At 39.6% G+C, this 16,791-nt stretch overlaps 1 protein-coding gene across 10 annotated transcripts in view; it reads left to right on the top strand.

Annotated features, from left to right (window-relative positions):
* The first annotated feature begins 10,416 nt into the window (after positions 1–10,416).
* WDR33 (WD repeat domain 33) overlaps positions 10,417–16,791 on the top strand; it is a 113,040-nt gene continuing 106,665 nt past the window's right edge. For all 10 annotated transcript variants that reach the window (XM_081261837.1, XM_081261839.1, XM_081261840.1 and 7 more), the window contains exon 1: positions 10,417–10,564. The gene's annotated coding sequence lies outside the window, so the exon portion shown is untranslated. The remainder of the gene's footprint in view (positions 10,565–16,791) is intronic.

Here is a 16,791-nt window from a genome sequence, read left to right as displayed (position 1 = left end):
TCATGAGTTCAAAGCCAGCCTCAGCAACTTGGCAAGACCCTGTCCCTGTGTCTAAATAATATCTAAAAAGGGTTGGGGATGTGCCTCTGTTGTTAAGTGCCCTGGGTTCTATCCCTGGTAGCAAAAAAAACAAAAACATTAAAAAAAAAAAAAACATTGTTTTTCAAATATCATTACTTACTGTTACCTCTGAATAAGAAATGTTAGAAGCTTGCATTAATAAGGACAATGCACTTAATGACATAGGTGGCCACAGACTGATGTTTACATGGCTGAGGAGATAGGCCAGTCTTGAATTTACAAGAACATCAGTCAATAAATTTCAAAGTATTTCTCTGGCCCACATTTATTAGAATAACAAATATAAAATTGGGAGCTTTAGGGTACAGGGTTGTAGCTCAGTGGTAGAGTGCTTGCCTCTCATGAATGAAGCACTGAGTTTGATTCTCAGCACCACATATAAATCAATAAAATAAAGGTCCGTCAACAACTTAAAAAATATTTTTTTTTAAAAAATGGGAGTTTTAAAAGGTAAAGCATTGGGCTGGGATTTGGCTCAGTAGCAGAGCGCTTGCTTAGTTGGGTTTGATTCTCAGCACCGCATATAAATAAATTCTATTGACAACTAAAAAATAATTTAAGAAAAGGTAAATAATATTTTTAAAATTCAATAAGAAACTGGGCTGGGGATGTGGCTCAATGGGCTGGGGATGTGGCTCAAGCGGTAGCGCGATCGCCTGGTGTGCGTGCGGCCCGGGTTCGATCCTCAGCACCACATACAAAGATGTTGTGTCCGCCGATAACTGAAAAGTAAATATTAAAATTCTCTCTCTCTCCTCTCTCTCTCCCTCTCTCACTCTCTCTTTAAAAAAAAAAAAAAGAAAGAAATTATTAGTGTGCTGAAAAGGAGAAAAGTTAGGAAAAAAATTCTTTCCAAATGATTCTTTAAAATACTTTTCATAATTTTGTCTTAAGTGAATTGATAAGAGAAAAAGAAAAAGGTCTCCATCCAGAGCTGATTCTCACTATTTCCAACAACAGAGATGATGGCATAGTAGGTTATGGACTCTTACTCACCTATGAAACAGGTAAGCTTCTTCCAAAAGATAAATGGTTCACAACCACAATATTTTGGTTTTATGGGTTTGTTTATTTATTTATTTATTTATTTATTTTTATTGTTGGTTCAAAACATTACATAGTTCTCGATATATCATATTTTACACAACCACAATATTTTGATTTGACTTCAACTGAAAATCAGATTCTTAAGTAAACACACAGAAGAGAGAAAAATTTGTCTATCTTAAGGGAACCTTTAAGAACTGACCTTGCCTTCCTGCTCAGGCCAGTTTACTGTAGCTTGAATGTGAAAGTGCCAAATGCCTATCTCCTTTTTCATTTATGGACATACCAACCCTGATATACCTGTGGACCTCTGCTAGGCCTGGGCTGACCTGGATAAACAGGAGCAGCAGGCCTCAGCTGCACCCAGGTCTCCTAAGGAATCTCTTGCTTATTGGACACCTCCCCATATAGTGCCAAGCCACTGTTGTCCTTCCTAGCCACATACTTCCCATTTGCTGCAAATCCGGAGCTGGAGAAGGCACAGTTGTATATCTGATGTGGATCTTCCTCGCCTCTACTTGAATTTCAGGATCAAAGAAGCTGGCAGTTGTATATGCCACTGAAGTAAAAATAACAAAACTGTTACCAAGATGTCCTATTGGTGGATTAAACAATGATAATACCATACTACCCTACATAATATTGCACAGAGCAACTCCTGGCAAAACTGGGATTCTTCAGTGTCTAGTCCAAACCAACTTTTTAAAAAAACTTGCTTCTGTCAGTAAAAACTTCAATATACAGGTGGTTTCAAAACTATTTAATAACTTAGGAGCCACTGGCCTTAGTGCTTGCTTTCAATGCCTTAGAGCCCAGGCATTAACTATAAGTGCTGGCTTATGGTGAGGTCCTAGGGAAATGAGGTGTTCAGAGATAACTTATGGGAGTTATTTCAGACTTTTTTTTTTTTACAATTTTTTAAAAATATTATTTTTAGTTGTTTTGATGGACCTTCATTTTATTCATTTATTTTTATTTATATGCGGTGCTGAAAATTGAACCCAATTCTTCAGCACATGCTAGGCAAGTGCTTTACCACTGAGCCACAAGCCAGCACTATTTTATTCTAAATTACCAACATAGGCCTTGGGTTCTCTTTGAATCATTTCCTTTACTCTATCTGGTCTTGTCTCTCTGTTTGCATTCTAAATATAGGAGGAATAGGGCAGATTGCCTTAGAGCCCAGGCATTTGTGGTTAGGCAATGTCAAGTGTTATATCTTACTGAAATTTCAGTGCATCTCTCAGGCATTCATAAACACTCTTAAGACCCACCTTTATACTTTTATTGTGCCTGTGGTGCTGGGGATTGAACCCAGGGCCTTGTGTGTGCCGAGCTTACTCTACCGCTGAGACACCCACCCTGCTCTTATGCTCCTTAATACCTCATTATGTGCTATTTCACTAATTTAAATTTATTGAGTATCCACCATATAGTTGGGGATAAAAAAGGAGAAGAGAAGCCTGCTACTGTGGCACACATCTATTATAGTGACTGAGGCAGGAGGATTGCAAGTTTGAAGCCAACTTCAGCAACAGTGAGACCCTGTCTCAAAGTTCACCCCTGGGTTTAATCCCCAGCACTGTAAAAACTGAGTAAAGCAGACCTGGTCATGGTATCAGGGGTTTGGATTTTATACCCCGCACACTAGGAAGCTATTGGGAAACTTTAAGGAGAGTAATAAGATCTGATTTTTACTTTAACCAAGTTGTTCTGACTGCAAGGTAGAAAATGAACCGGGATTGAGTGGGAGGGGAAGCATAGAGAGGGCAAGCAGGAAGGATAGTTGGAAAGCAATTGCATCAGCAATTAATCAAAACTGGTTTGGACTGGTCAGGTGCAGTGTTGGTGTCTGTGTTCCCAGTGACTCAGGAAGCTGATGCAGGAGCATCCCAAGTTCAAGGCCAGCCTCAGCAATTTAGCAAGATCCTGTCTACAATAAAACAAAAAGGACTGGGGATGTGGCTTAGTGGGAGAGTGCCTCTGCTTCAATAACCAATACTAGCAAAACAAACATGTACGTGTGTGTCTTTTTCTAAGCAAACTTTAAAAATGTAAAAGTCATTTTTAACTAGACTGCAAATATGGTCTGTCATAATCTGGACCAGAATATCAGAAATGGAAATGGGAAGTGGTCAGTTTTGCAATTTAAGACTGAGCAATGCTGTTTTACCAAGGAAGAAGCTGAAACCCCAAAATCAATATTATTCAGCCAGCAAATTATAGAAGTGGAAGTTCCAGAAAAGTTTTGAATCCAGCATCATATGACTAATGGGATACCTGAAGATAGAAAAGCATTTAGGACAAATGGATGAGGCTTTAAGTGGATTCCAGCTGGGCATAGTGGTACATGCCTATGATCCTAGTGACTCAGGAGGCTGAGGCAGAGGGATCACAATTTCAAGGCCACCCTTAGCAATTTAGCGAGGCCCTAAGCAACTTAGAACATGTCTCAAAAATAAAACTCAGTTGGCTGAGTGCTTGCCTAGCATGGACAAGGCCCTGAGTTCAATCCCAGCACCACACCTAAGTAAATAAATATATAAATAATAAAAAGGAATCGGATGTAACAGTAGGAAAACACCCTGGGTTCAATCCCTAGGATGATCAAAAGGGAGAAAAAAAAGTTCCAATATTCCCAAAGCCAAGAGCAGAACCTGAGCTGGAGACTTAATCTGCCAAATGTTACTAAAATTTCCTTAACAGGTACTGTAATGAAGGCACTATAGATCAATATAGGTTCACCTATAGCAGAATTTATACTCTCAGGCCAATTGACTTAGGATCTAGTGTTCTTTTTCTCCCTCCACAAACCCAGATTTGTAGTAGTGAATGCAGTATAGTGGCATGTACTTTTGTTGTTTTCTTAAAGATTCTGAATATATATGTGTGCGTGCATGCGTGTGTGTGTTTATTTATTTATTTTCCAGTGCTAGAAATTGAGCCTGGAGTTCTGCATATGCTAAACCCACACTGAGTTACACCCACCCAGCCACCTTTGGGTCTTTAATTCAGGCACTTTGTTTTATTCTGCTGGGGATTGAATCCTGAGACCTTGTAGGTGCTAGGCAAGCCCTGTAAAACTAACCTAAATTCATTGCCCAGCAGACCTACTTTCAAAGGAAGGAGAAAGCTGTATTATCTAGAGCTGACTGGAACAGGATCATTAGAAATAGTCTGTTTGCCCAGTAAAAGGTGCCCAGTAAAAGAACTGTATTTGCTGGGCTGAAGATATAGTTCAATGGTAGAGCACTTGTCTAGCATGTTCAAGGCCCTGAGTTCCATACTCAATATCCCTGTGTGCCCCCTCCCCAACACACACACACACACACACACATACACGAATGCTATCACCAGAAGTGGCCCTTTGAACCATGGGTCAAAATAAGCCTTTTTTAAAAAAAAATAATTTAAAAAGATGGTAGCCTCCAGAGAGGTCATGGGTGAGAGATGATCATCTTTTCACTGTATTTCCTTTTTTTTTTTTAAAGAGTGAGAGAGGAGAGAGAGAGAGAGAATTTGTTTTAATATTTATTTTTTAGTTCTCGGCGGACACAACATCTTTGTTGGTATGTGGTGCTGAGGATTGAACCTGGGCTGCACGCATGCCAGGCGAGCGCGCTACCGCTTGAGCCACATCCCCAGCCCCTGTATTTCCTTTTATAACTTGAATTTTGTGCCAGCTGTCAGTATTATCTATTTATCCCAAACCAAGGAGACTTTTTTTTTTTTTTAATATTTATTTTTTAGTTTTCGGCGACACAACATCTTTGTTGGTATGTGGTGCTGAGGATCGAACCCAGGGCCGCACGCATGCCAGGCGAGCGCGCTACCGCTTGAGCCACATCCCCAGCCCCAAGGAGACTTTTTATTAAAGAAATTTTCAAATATACACAAAAGTAGAATAGGGTAAGTTCTTGGTTACCTATCTTGTATGTATTGTCCCCCATCTCCCCTTCCTCTACCTTTAACCCTTAGGGAGGTTTCAGCACTTCTCTCCCTTCCATTCTAGGGGTGTTCTGCCACTGACTATATCCCAAGCCCTTTTTACTTTTTAGTAAGTCAGGGTCTTAATACATTGCAGAGGCTGGCTTTGGACTTTTGATCTTCTTGCCAAGTCTTTGAAAGAATTTAAGAGTTCTGAGAAACTGCAAAAGTTGATTCTGACAAATTTTGCCATTGTTTTTGTTATTTTCATGGATTAGAAGAATTTAGGTATATTTTCTCAACCTTTCTTGCTGATGTTGGTTGGAATCATTTAAAGCAGATGCCAGAGATCTTACATTACTTATGTATGCTAAACCCACATTATCACTGAGTTAAATGCCCGCCAGCTACTTTTGGGTCTTTAATTCAGGCACTTTAGTTGCTTTATTCTGCTGGGGATTAAATCCCAAGACCTTGTAGGTTCTAGGCAAGCCCTTCATAACATAACATATGTAAAGTCTTATCTGAGGGCTGGGATGTAGCTCAGTGTAGCATTCGCAAAGCCCTGGGTTCGACCCCCAGTTCCAAAAAAGACAAAAAAAAAAAAAAAAGAACCCCATCAAAAAAATAAAATAAAATTATAAAGTCTTATCTGAGCTACATTCCCTAACCCAGTGTATATATGTCTTGTTCATGCAAATTGAAAACACTGCTTTAAATAAAATAAAACTTTATTTGAGCCAAATATGCAAACCAAGGCTGAGGAATATGAACTCAAGTTAACCTGAGTGACATATATTCTCTGAAGCAGAAAAGGCTGCATAAGTGATTGTTTACAGACAAAGAGCAAGAAACCTGTGATCCCAGCTACTTGGGAGGCTGAGGTAAGATGGTTAAATTCAAGATCAGTCTGGGCAATTTGGGGGAATATGTCTCAAATCAATCATTTGTGTTCTATATCTGGAATTGTTATCAATAAGATATGTAAAGTTCTATGTTACTTTTTTCACTAAGATACAATCTAAATGTATTTTTAAGTTAATGAGAGCCTAATCTGTATAAAGGTTTTATTGCAAAACACAAAAGTACTTTGCTACTTTTGTACAAAAGGTTAAAATCTTTCAGTCTTTCTTTAATTCATGTTTTAGATGTGATATTATATTGTGTTAGTTAATATTTTTGTAAACTTGAGCAACAATTTATGTAGGTTTTATAAAATAATGTCTAAAAAGCAAAGATCAGCTTCAGAACTATAGTACTTAAGGTTTGTGAAGAGCCCCACCTTACCTGAGAAAAGGTTCTGTGTCCCATCTCACTACATGTGAAAATGACTACGAAAGAAGTAGGCCAGATTTCAGTACATTTAAAGTTGTGTCCAAAAGATGGTTTTTGTCCAGATTACTTGGATCTCAAACAGGGGATATAATGTATAACTCTGCAAAAATTCAAGGTAGCTATTACATGAACTAAATATGTTTTTACTCTTGATAATTTTATTTTGTAGTTTTCTTATAAATGGTCTAAAGATTGCCTGTTAATGTTTTGCAGAGATTTAAGGACACTGATTTAAGATTTAAGATAATGAGTTATCACCTACAGGATAGAGAGATAGACATTAAAGCCCAGTACTCTTAATATAAGGCTATTGAAATTTATTTGCTGGATGTTTAAGATTAAGTTTTAAAATTAAAGTTAAATTAAAAGGGCCAAGAAAACCAATATTTGGCTCTTGCCCTCTGAGTTAGTCTGAATCCAGGGAGCAGGGGACTTCTCCAAAGAGCTTTGCAACTCTGGGCCACATAACCTCCCGATAAGGGAGATTAATGAGACCACTGGAGAACAGAAAGCCAATCAGTGCATTTGCTATGAAGAGGAGGGTCATCAGAGAAGGGAGACATCCCTGATGCTTCAGAGGGAAGCCACATGGTCAAGCAAGACCTGGACCCATCCTAGTGCAAATGGCACTAGCAGAACTGAGAAGCCGCTCTCAAATTTCCCCAGGAATGACTCCCATTAAAAACTCAGCTGACTGTTAACAATAGATAGAAACAAAAGTCAGTTTGACTGCTTCATCTTAAACACTTAGCAAAGACAGTTAAAACCAAAACACAGCCATTCCTGGACATTTTAAATAATAATAATAATAATAATAATAATAATAATAATAATAATATTTTAAGGTATACACTTTATGTTAGCCTCCCAAAATAAGTAAGACTGGAGGCTACAAAAAAGGATTCTCAGACAGAAATGCCTGATAACTATCAAAAGGAACTGCCAGAGTATTTTTTATTTTAAGGCCTACAGGTATTTCTAACCTACACAGGTAGGCTTGGTGTTTGCTAGTATGATTATCCAGCCCTGAGTAACAAGATTAAAGGTTTCTCTATTAGACACAGAGGTCATACTAGAAAAAAGATTTTGCAAGATCAGATGACATTAAATTATTAAACTGTATCTTAAGAAAAAGGACATCTATAACCCTAAAAGTTAAATGTTGTATTTACATCCCTGGCAATTCTGGCAATGTGACAAATATCCTTAAAAATTTATATACTCAGATAGAAGCCATGTCCTCACCAACTTTGTCATGGGAACAATATCTTAGCTCCTGGTTCTCTGTTACTTCCTGGTGGAAAACACTGTTAGTCTCTGTCTTTTGCATCATACTCATTGACATATTCCTGTGCTGTGGCATTTATTGCTGTATCAATTTGGTTCCAGTACTAATGAATTCTTGTTTCTCTTATAGATCACCCATCACTCAAATGGCCCTCCAGCCTATTACTTCTCAATCTGACTTCTATCATGGACCACTTGATAGACCCTATTTTTAAAGGGGACTCCAAACTGCTTGCCCAACATCGTCCCCTTTCAGCCTGAAGAAGCCAGAACGATCTTCACCCCCTTTCCATACAGCAGTAAGGAGTTCCCAAAATTAGAGGGGGGAATGAAGCCAGATTTAAAATTAGGCAGTCAGTGTAGTTAGGTAAATTGAGTCTAATATTGAGTGGAATCTAAAATGGAATCTAAAATGGAGGCCATGTTAATGAATTTCCGGAAAAGTTGAGCAACTCTTGAAATGTTAATAAAGTCCCAAGAAAAGCCCTAGGCCCAAAGTCCATCCCAAAGAAATGTTAATAAACAGCCCCAGCAGATTTGAAGATAGCCCATCCCAAAGAAGTGTTAATGAAGTCCTTCCTCCCCAGATTACTTCTTTGGCCCACCTGTGTCCCACCCCTTGGCCTTCCAACCTACATTCCATCACTGAAAGAACTATAAAAAGGGGTGTAAGGGTCCGGCGAAACGTCGGAGAAGGAAAGACCACACGAGACTAGCTTCATGCAATGGCAAGGGGGATTTTTTTATTAGGGATCCGTTCCAACGCGTTGGGACTCTGTGCTCACTCAAGAAGGGAGAGCAGCCCAGAGCCCAGAGCAGAGGTCAAGCAGAGCTTAAGTACACTTTTTGGAGAGGGCGGTGGGCTTTGCATACATCAGAACAAATCATCATGAGGTGCGGGGAAATTGAACAACAATTCTGATACATGATTAGTCCATTCATTGGCGGGAACAGTTTGGGTAGGGGTGATTGGTCACTTCTAAGTGGGGCACACATTCAAACTGATTGGTTCTGGGGCCTGGATGCCTACGTGCCATGCTACCTGGAACCCTTAGCTATTAAACAACCAGGGAATCAATGGAGATATTTGCTGAGCAGCTCCCGCATTGTCCTAACAACTTTACAGACATTACAGGTTCCGGGGATAGCAGGGGAATTGTTTACTTTTTAGCCCAGGCCTTGCAATCTAGAAGCTTTATAATGCCCTAGTCTTTTACACTTTAACTCAGACTTTTGCAGCTTAGAATCAGCTTAGAAATTTTACCCTTACAGGGGAAACAACTGCACTTCCACAGATTCCACCTCTTGGGTCCCCTTCTTCCTACGGGTGAAGTCTTTTCTGCTGTCCTTTAATAAACTTCTAATTTCTACTCTGACCTTGCCTCGGTGTGCTTCTCTGGTGTTATTCTTCAACATTAGAGAAGCAAGGACTCCTCACTGGTCAATAGCAGTAACAATGGTATTACAAGCATGTGCCACTGCACCCGTCTGTATTCTTTACTATAAAAATGAAATTATAAGGGCTGGGGATATAGCTCAGAGTGCTTGCCTCGCATGCACAAGGCCTGGTTTCAATCCCCAGCACCACCACCAAAAACAAACAAACAAACAAACAAATCATAAACCAGGCAGAGGCTCTGGAGGCTGAGGCAGTAGGATCCAGAGTTCAAAGCCAGCCTCAGGGGCTGGGGATGTGGCTCAAGTCGTAGGGTGCTCACTTGGAATGTGTGCGGCCCTCAGCACCACACATACAAAGATGTTGTGTCTGACGAAAACTAAAAAAATAAATATTAAAATTCTCTCTCTTCTCTCTTAAAAAAAAAAAAAAAAAAGCCAGCCTCAGCAAACACAATGTGCTGAGCAACTCAGTGAGACCCTGTCTCTAAATTAAAAATACAAAATAGGGCTCAGCGGTTGAGTGCCTCTGAGTTCAATCCCTGGTACCAAAAAGAAGAAAAAAAAAAAGAAAAAAATTACACAGGGTGCCTAAATTAACAGTATCTCACGTTCATCAACAATTCTTTCCTACTGACATCCAGAAATGTGCTGTAGGACTATACCACAATTTACCTATTCAACTATGCAAGGCAATTTGGGTTACCAGTTTTTGTTCATTAGGAATTAAGGTGTTATAAACGTTCTTGAACATTCTTTGGTGGGTATATGGAATTTCTAGGTCGCAGGGTGAGCGTTCTTAGCTTTAATTAGAACGATGAAATAAGTTTTCCAAAGTGGTTGTACCATAAGGCTATTTTTCTCACGTGGCCTCCCGAGGAAATAAAGTAATCTGTAGCACAATTGGTATCAGGTAATGCATGAACACTAATTGTGTGCCTGATTCTGCTACATGTTTTCACGGTGAAACACAAGGACACAAAATTAGCAATTTTAAGCGCCTTGCCCATAATTTGACTCTTGGTAGGGCTGGCCAAATAGCTAAGGTATCCATCTCCGAACAAATATCGTGTTCAATTTTTGGAAAACGGAGTGTTTTTGAAAGCATCCGGGCTGGCTTAGGACCTGAAACGTATCAGTACTGTGAAGGGCCGCCCCCATCATTCGCCCTCCGGCAACCAGCTCGAACCTCTCAGCCAAACAAAGAAAGCTCACACTAAGCCGCGTGGGTACTCAGCCAGGCCCTGCCCCTCACCTATGCACATGCGCAGCTCCAGCAGTACAGAGTCCGCGGCTCAGGCGCACGTGACGTAGTGCCGTACGCTCGTGCGTGATGACGTGCGCTCGGTGGCTCATTGGGGAAGATGGCGGCTGCACTTTTGGAGGAGAGGGATTGAGAGGGGAGGAGGAAGGAGACTGGAGAGTAGAGACGTTCCCAACTGTGAAGACGAACGCTTCGCTCGCCGTTAGGAGCTCTGCTCAACGCCAGACGGTGAGTGCAGTGGTGGCGCGGGACCGCTCGCCTGTAGTAGGCGGCAGTACTCTCCGCCATTTTCAGGCTTGGCCGTTGCGTGCTTTGGGGGACTGGAGGGGCTCCCGGGGACAGGTTGGAGGAGCTGGGAGGACCAATATCGGGAGGGCTGATTGCGGCAAGTTTGAACCTTTGGGTGGGGGACTGGAGGCTTAAAGCCGGCGAGGAAAGGAGGGCATGGTGAAACTAAGGCCCTGCCTGGGGACCGGTGGCGATGGAGAAGACATAGGTAAGGCGGGCATGAATAAGACGTGATGTTTGGAGGAGGGAAGCGCGTTTAAACTGATATTTTGAACGGGACTGGAAGGAGATGGGCCGGGAGTTGAATGGAGTGTGGTTTGAGTCGTTGGTTGATGAAGATTCAGGAGAAGTTAATGTGCAGACTATAAAACAGCGGAAGGTTTAGCCTTGATGTTACTGTGGCTTGGATTCGGTGTTTGTTAACAGGGATAAGGGCCCCAGCTTGACAGGCAAAGCCCTGCTTCTTCAGAACGTTTATATTCGTATTTGGTTTGCTTTAGAAAGTGCATCCTACGTATGTCCTTTTGGTAACTCCCTCCCTGTCTCTAATTTTAAGTTGCTTTTTGGCAACTTATTTATCCTAATTTAAGACCTTAGAAAGCATTCCTGTTTTTGCATTGTTTTGCATTTGAGACTGGGTTTTTCCCTGTGAAGCCCAGGCTGGTCCCAAAATTCGCGATTCTTAGCATCCCGAGTAGCTGGAATATAAGGCGCCTCTGTACCGGCTAGCCTGTTTTAAACAAACAAGCAAACAAAAAGAAAACTAAAAAAATGTTGATATTTGGTTGTAACCCTTGTGGTTAGTGGCTCTTCTGGAGTACGGAGAAGGTATGTTGCTAGGGCATTCAGTGGTTATATCTGTTTAAATAAAATCAGAGGAGTAGAAAGCTTATCAAGCATGTTTTAAAGTAGTTTCTACACAGATGTCATTAAGCTAACTGTTCAGGAACTTTGGAAGACTGCATAGGAACAAAAAGCTATGCTGAAAGTCACACTTCTTGGAAGCATAGGTTTTACGTACACTCTGGAGTTCTATTATTTTATGTTTGTGAACGTGGTGTTGTGGTAGATCTATTTAATTCAAGCAAAACTGCTGTTGACCGTTAGTTGAAAGAAACCGTTCCCCTGGTGGCATTTTTCTTTTTCAAATCTTAATTGCATTTGACACCCATCTTTCCCTTTTCTTTTGGCACTGGGGATTGAACGCAGGGACATTTAACCACTGGGCTACTTCCCCAGCCCTTTTTACATTTTATTTTGTGACAGGGTATTGCTAAGTTGCTTTAAGGCCTCCCTAAGTTGCTGAAGATGTCTTTGAATTTGGGATCCTCCTGCCTCAGTTTCTGGAATGGCTGGGATTACCTGTGCACGCCATCTTGCCTGGCTGGACACCCATCTTTTAAAAGATACTTTTGCACTTTTAACTGGTCTCCTTACTCAATAGAAGATTTGAGTTTGTGCTAAGATTTAAAGTTCCTTATTTAGCCTGTTTTCTAGTAATTTAGGGGAAATTTTAATTTTCTATACTCCTGGGAAGAATTTTGGTGGAAAGTTGGCTTAAAACCCGTTTTTTTTTTTTTTTTTAAAAGAGAATTTTTTTAATGTTTATTTTTTAGTTTTGGGCGGACACAACATCTTTGTTTTGTATGTGGTGCTGAGGATCGAACCTGGGCCGCACACATGCCAGGCGAGTGCGCTACCACTTGAGCCACATCCCCAGCCCCAAAACACAGTTTGTTAAGGAAAAATAAATCGTTATGTGTGAAACTAAAGGTCTAAATTATTTTCTTAAATATTTATTTTTATTTTTAGTTGTAGTTGGACATAATACCTTTGTTTTTAAAATTTATTTATTTTTATGTGGTGCTGAGGATCTAGGCAAGCGCTGTACCTCTGAGCCACAATCCCAGCCCAATTCTCTTCTTTAGTTCGTGAAAAATACCAAGTTATCAATTTTGCCATTACAGATTTATCTTGAGCTAAATCTTCAACCATATATATATATATATATATATATATATATATATATACATTTAAATAATTTTTGTAGTTGTAGATACGACATCATGCCTTTATTTATTTATTTTTTTAAAGAGAGAGTGAGAGGAGAGAGAGAGAATTTTTAATATTTATTTTTTAGTTCTCAGCGGACACAACATCTTTGTTGGTATGTGGTGCTGAGGATCGAACCCCGGCCGCACGCATGCTAGGCGAGCGCGCTACCGCTTGAGCCACATCCCCAGCCCTATTTTTTATTTTTTAACACTGTGCTAAGGATCAAACTCAGTGCCTCAGATACATGTTAGGCAAGCACTTGCCTTTGAGCTGCAGCCCCAGCCCCTAACCATATTTTTATTAATGACTTAAGGTGCTTATTCAAAGCTCTCTTTGATTAGTAATAAGAAGTACATGTTCTTTTCATGTTACTTTTGGAGGAAAATGTTACTTGATTATTGCCAAGCTCAAACTATTTTATATTTCAGAATAAGAAAGTAAAGTTGTAAATAAAGCTTTATAACTACAACAGATATTTTTAAAAGTTTTTCACTTATGAATGCATTTATGTAATCTTTTTGAGGTTACTTAGAAAAATATTTGGAATGTTACAAATATTTTTAGGAAAGATAGTATTACTTAGTTGGGAGTCCCCATGTGAGCAATCTTCATTATAAAAATATTTAACTATCATAAATGTTATTTAAACAAGCATGGGTTCCAAACTTAGTTTTCTACAAAACTTTAAGAATTTCGTATGTGTTGAAACTTGCTGATAAGAAATGTTTTGTTGAAACAGTTACAAGTTTCTTTGTTGCTGAAATACGTTGTGTGACAAGTTGCCTGATGATAGTTTAATACTTAGAAGTCTTGTCTTTGGCCAGGTGTGCAGGTGCTTGTCTTAATCCCAGAAGCTGGGGAGGCTGAGGCAGGAGGATTGCAAGTTGAAAGCCAGGCTCAGCAAGGCCCTCCGCTACTTAAGTGAGACCCTGTCTCAAAAATAAAAAGGGCTGGGGATGTGGCTCAGTGTTTGAGTGTCCCTGTACCAAAATCGAAAAGTATTGTCTTTTGTTATTATCAGTGGTTTAGATTTAAAAGTTTGCTCTTGAACATGTGTTTTCTTTGGTGACTTTTCTCTCCCCTTTATAAACTATTTATACTAATTCTAGACATAGAAGCTCTTTAGCACTTGACCCATAGAACATGATTCTTGTAGCTCATAAGCATTTTAATAACTTTCTAGTAGAGTTAACTGATTTCATAAAGTTTTTGTTATGCCTTATTTTCATAATTTGATTGCTTGTAAATCTCCAGTGCTGGGTAGCATTGAAAAAAAGCATAATGGGGGAGGGGTTGTGGCTCAGCGCCAGAGTGCTTGCCTCCCATGCTTAAGGTACTGGGTTCCAGCCTCAGCACCACATAAAAATAAATAAACAAAATAAAACTTTAAAAGAAAGAAAGAAAAATCTTTAAAAAAGAAAAAAAGCATCATGGATTTCAGTAGCAGCCAACTACCTACTTTTTTCTGTTATTCCTATGGATTGAACCCAGGGCCTCACCCATGCTAAGTGTGAGATTTACTTGTTGAAATCATTTTCAATTTTTAAACATTAACACAAATATCTTTGAAAACTTATTGACAATTTCTTTAGGTAACATATTCCTTTCTCTGTGTTATGAAAGCCTTTTGAATGTATTTCTTTTTTTTTTTGAATGTATTTCTAATTAATGTGCTTAATGTGCTTTGACTCTGTTCTTAACTTTGTGAACTTTTTTTTTTATTGGTAGCCAGGGATTTAACCCAGGGGTGCTTTCCATTGAGCTATGTCCCCAACCTTTTTCTTATTTTTTAATTTTTGACCAGGTTTTTGCTAAGATGGTTAGGGCCTTGCTAAATTGCTGAGGCTGGCCTTGAACTTGGAATTCTCCTGCCTCAGCCTCTGGAGTCACTGGGATTACAGACATTCGCCTCTGTGCCTGGCCTTCATGAACATTTTGAAGTCAGGTATTATAGTGACTTTTACTCTTGTATTTTGTATTTTTTATTTTTAAGGAAGATTGCAGGCTCAGCAACTTAGCAAGGCCCTCAGCTACTTAAGTGAGACCCTGTCATTACAAAAATTGAAGGATGAATGAGTTTTCTATAAAGATTCCCCTTGTGATTCTACAGGGATCCACATTTCAAACTGACCTGGTTTATTTCTGATTTATTGCTGTACTTTGACTTTTGCTTAGGCTAATCCTTATTAATTGTCTCTTTTCTTTCAGAAAATTTATTTATATCCTTTTCATTCTTCAAAATCCAGCTAAATTTCATTGCATTTACTTTTCCTTTATTTTTAACTTGTCTCTTTAGTCTAAGGTCTGTGTAAATGCCTTCTGTAGATTTGTGTTCTTACCAGAGTACTTACCATTTTTAGCTGGTCCTTTTTTTTTTTTTTTTTTTTTAAAGAGATAGTGAGAGAGGAGAGAGAGTGTGAGAGGAGAGAGAGTGTGAGAGAGAGAATTTTTAATATTTTTTATTTTTTAGTTCTCGGCGGACACAACATCTTTGTTGGTATGTGGTGCTGAGGATCGAACCCAGGCCGCACGCATGCCAGGCGAGCGCGCTACCGCTTGAGCCACATCCCCAGCCCCTTTAGCTGGTCCTTGAATGGGTTAAATGCAAAACTGTACCTCAGACTGAATTTGTTATTAAAGGCACCTAATCTCTTTTCTGTTTGCTGTCCCACTTAGTAGGATACTTTATTTTTTAAGACAGGGTCTCACTAAATTGCCCAGTTGTCCTTGAACTTGTGATCCTTTTGTGAGCCTCCAGAGTAGCTGGAGCTTCTCCAGAGTAGCATACACCACAATGCCCAGCCATAGTAAGATACTTTCTTTGGGGGGGGACGGACACCTGGGGATTGAACTCAGGCATTCAACCACTGAGCCACATCCCTAGCCCTATATCCTATTTTATTTAGAGACATGATCTCACAGAGTTGCTTAGTGCTTCCCCATTGTTGAGACTGGCTTTGAACTCTTGATCCTCCTGCCTTAGCCTCCCCAGCTGCTGGGATTACAGGCGAGCACCATTGTGCCTGGCCTAGTAAAATACTTTATATATATTTTAGTTGTAGTTGAACGTAAGACCTTCATTTTATTTATTTTTATGTGGTTCTGAGGATTGAACCCAGCGCCTCACACATGCTAGGTGAGCGCTCCATCGCTGAGCCACAACCCCAGCCCTAGTAAGATACTTTTAAGGAGCAATTTTTTTTTTCTTTTTTTGTATGTGAAATATTATGGTAACTTTCCAATTTTATGTTATGAAAAATTTCAAACTTGTATAAAAATGGATGAATAGTACAATGAACACCCATTACCTTATGTTTATATTTAACTGTTAACTAACATTTAGCTCTTTTGCTTTAATTGTGTATACCACTCCACCCCCACCATTTGAAATTAAATTCAGATATGCTGATTCTTAATTTAAAATCCTAGGAAATATTTTTTTGAGCTAATACTATTTCCTATACATTCATGTATTTTTTTTTTTTTAAAGAGAGAGTGAGAGAGAGAGGGGGACAGAGAGAGAATTTTAATTTTTATTTATTTTTTCTTAGTTCTCGGCGGACACAACATCTTTGTTGGTATGTGGTGCTGAGGATCGAACCCGGGCCGCACGCACGCCAGGCGAGCACGCTACCGCTTGAGCCACATCTCCAGCCCCTACATTCATGTATTTTTATTTCAAACCACACTCAAACTAAGAACATACATAATCATAATGTCTTTATCAGGTCTGTGGCAATTAGCACTAAATCTGCAGCATCCCTTTTCAGGCTAGGGCTGCTGGGGATTGAACCCAGGGTCTCCAGTATGCTAATCAGGTGATGTATCATTGAGCTACATATCCAGCTCATATAGCAACATCTTTTTTTGTGTGTGTTTTTAGTTATGGATCGACACAACTTTGTTTATATTTTTATGTGGTGCTGAGATTGAACCCAGTGTCTCACATGCTAACCCCAACCCCCATCTTTTAAAAATATGTTCCAACTGGGTATGGTGAATGACACATGCCTTTAATCCCTGGGAATTGGGAGGCAGAGGCAGGAGGATTGCAAGTTTGAAACAACTTAGTGAGAGCTAGTCTCAAAATAAAAACTAAAAGGACTGGGGAT

The sequence above is a fragment of the Spermophilus citellus genome (assembly GCF_964194105.1).
Source record: "Spermophilus citellus genome assembly, chromosome: 11".
Classification (NCBI taxonomy): domain Eukaryota; kingdom Metazoa; phylum Chordata; class Mammalia; order Rodentia; family Sciuridae; genus Spermophilus; species Spermophilus citellus.
The sequence above is the reverse complement of the archived record's forward strand: the minus strand, read 5'-3'. Positions and strand labels throughout refer to the sequence as shown.